The sequence below is a fragment of the Hyaena hyaena genome, unplaced genomic scaffold (genome assembly GCF_003009895.1).
Source record: "Hyaena hyaena isolate Hyena2069 unplaced genomic scaffold, ASM300989v1 scaffold_1603, whole genome shotgun sequence".
Lineage (NCBI taxonomy): Eukaryota > Metazoa > Chordata > Mammalia > Carnivora > Hyaenidae > Hyaena > Hyaena hyaena.
The window spans coordinates 14,558-17,669 of NW_024082236.1; positions in this window are offsets into that span (position 1 = coordinate 14,558).

Genomic DNA, 3,112 nt, shown 5'->3' on the forward strand with positions numbered 1-3,112 from the left:
TTTCTCATTGCCATGTAGTATTCCATGGTATAGATAAACCACATCTTCTGGATCCATTCGTCTGTTGATGGACACTTAGGCTCTTTCCGTGTTTTGGCTATTGTTGAGAGTGCTGCTATGAACATTGGGGTACATGTGCTCCTATGCATCAGCACTCCTGTATCCCTTGGGTAAATTCCTAGCAGTGCTATTGCTGGGTCATAGGGGAGTTCTATTGTTAGTTCCCTGAGGAACCTCCACACTGTTTTCCAGAGGGGCTGTACCAGTTTACATTCCCACCAACAGTGTAGGAGGGTGCCCGTTTCTCCACATCCTCGCCAGCATCTAGAATTCTCTGATTTGCTCATATTAGCCACTCTGACTGGCGTGAAGTGGTATCTCACCACTCAGTTTTCTAATCCGAAAAATAGGGATAATAATCACGCCCACCTCACAGGATGGTTGTTAGGTATTAAATAGGTGTAAAAATACAGGTAAAAAATCTTAGAATGGTATGCCTGGAACTAGTAAATTCTCAATAAATGTTAGATGCTATTACCTTACTATTAACATTTATTATTACTCTCAAATGCCAGGCACTGTATACAGCACTCAGGAAATAAGGTGTGAGGGCAAGGACATGGTGTTTATCCTTAGACATCTCGTTTCTATTAGATGAAGGGGCATTAAAGAACTGAATACTCAAATAAATACATAATTACAAATTGCAATGAATACCAGGAGGAAATGAACAGGGTATGGTGTGTGGTCTGAGACTTAAACAATAAACAGGAGGTCAAGTATGAAGAAGGGGTATATGCCATGTGTGAAGGACTGTTCAGGAAGAGAGAAAAACATGTGTAAAGGCCCTAAGACAGGGACTGAAAGGTCTTTGTGGTTACAGGTAGAGGCTGAGGGAGAGAGGATGCTGAGGCAGCAGGCAGGGTCCAAGCCATGCAGTGGAGTTTGAGAATTTTCCTAAGAGCATAGGAAAACCACTGATGCTGCATGGTTTCCTTTCTGGTACACAGATTTACCAAAATAGAGGTGAGAGAATTATATAAAAAAATATTTCAGGGCATCTGGGTGGCTCAGTTGGTTAAAAGTCCAACTCTTGGTTTTGGCTCAGGTCATGATTTCACAGTTGTAAGATCAAGACCCACATAAGGCTTTGACTGAGCATGGAGCCTGCTTGGGACTCTCTCTCTGCCCCTCCCCACCCTTTCTCTAGGTAAATAAGTAAACTTAAAAAAATTATCTCAAGTCCCTTTAAGACTAAAGAATATAAGATTATGTGGTGACCAACAACAACAACAGAAAGGTGGTTTCTGGGAAAAGTAGAGAAAAAACAAGGACATAGTGGTAGAAAAGGGAAGAAAGAGGGAGACAGGGAGGTAAGAAATAAGGAAAGAAGCAGCTGACTACAACTTCAGTGGGAACATAAAGTCTAGAAACGAAATGTTAAATACTCAGTGCAGAGATACAGACTCAGTACCTATTACATCCTTGTGTGTGTAGATGTGATTGACTGATGCATGTATTTGTACGTTCACTGATTTGGCAGGAACCCAAACTGGGGGAGCCTTTCCATGGAAGACAAATAAGTCTAATGGGCTGGAAACAGAGAGGGGGGAAATGCTGTGTCAATCATTTTGGTTAAATTCATAATTACTGGATATAAAGATGCATCTGGAACAGCTTCTGCTGGAAAGCTGGTGTTCAGCAATTGAAATGCCTGCCGAGACATGGTTCAGCGGCTCCTTTCAGGAGCTGCTTGCTGGAAATCAAACAGAATTACATTAGGAAAGGAGTGGCTGAGAAAGTACTCTCCAGAACAGGAAATTTTACTGAGAGGAGAAGAAAAAGGAGTTTAGTCCAAAAACAAGGACTGACTCCAAGAATGCTAATTTGTTCAAGCCTTCCGGAGCCCAGAGGAACTTGAGCACTTCTTGCCTTAATATTCAGATGTGGCGGTGAAAAGAAGTAGGCAAGGTAGTGAAAAGCAAAAAGAAGTAAATGTTCTTTGGGCCCAGATTTCTCCTTCCCAGCTAAGTAGGTGTATAATTTAAGGATTTATTAAGAGGAAGCACACTAGTCCTATTCTGCAAACACTTTATAATACTAATACCACCTCTGGCTGTCAGAATTTAATATTGATACGGGTCTGTATGGTTGTATATTATATGAACCTTGCAGCAAATGCTGGGATGAATACTGGTTAAGTTACTTCAATGCAATGAGAAGTAAAAGAAGTCCTGTATGGTTTATGAAAAGTTCTTTTCTGGTAAGGAAATAGCCACTAGTAGTATGTCTTATACTCTTAATGACCTCTTGATTTGCCAGGGGTTCAATTAGCATATGCTTGATTGAATTAATAATAGCAGCTGCCATTGAATAGACATTTACAATATGTTTTACGTACTTAAAGCACATTATCCCACTGAATCATCATAGTACGTTACAAAATAGTGTCTAACATTCCCATTTTATGCATGAGGAAACAGAGGCTCAGAGAGGTTAAGAAACATGTACAAAAGCACATGAAGCTAGAGTTGATAGGCAGGTCCATGTTCCATTTGGGCCCCAACTTTCTTATCCATAAAATGGAGCTGGTTTATTAGCCTCTTCAAATCCTCCTGTCCCAAAGCTCTCTCACAAAGATTGCAGATTCCTCAAGCTCACTCCTGTTTCTATTTTGTGTGCTTTTCTTACCATGGGGTCCCCTCTCCATATTAATTCTCAGCACTCCAGTACATTCAAGGATTTTTGTTCATCAGAATTTGTCCTGGAATCATTTATGCTTACTTAAGTGCAAATGGCAGATAATAGCAATAATTCCTCACTTTTCTGCAACTGGTAGTCAAGGACCCATACTCTCCCATTTCAGCTCATCCCCAAATCATTGAGAGGCAGACAAAGAGATCATTCTTCCAAGTTAGCAGATGAGAAACTAAGACTCAGATAGGGTGAGTGACTCCACCAAGGTCAAACAGTGAGTTAAAAGCATAGTCATGACGATAGGCCCACAGCTCTTAAGATCCGGTCTGGCTCTTTTCTGGAAAAGCACACTGTTTCCCTCAGTTGCAAGCTCCAGGGCCCAGCAGGAAGCATAAATGAACAAATGGGAAGATGA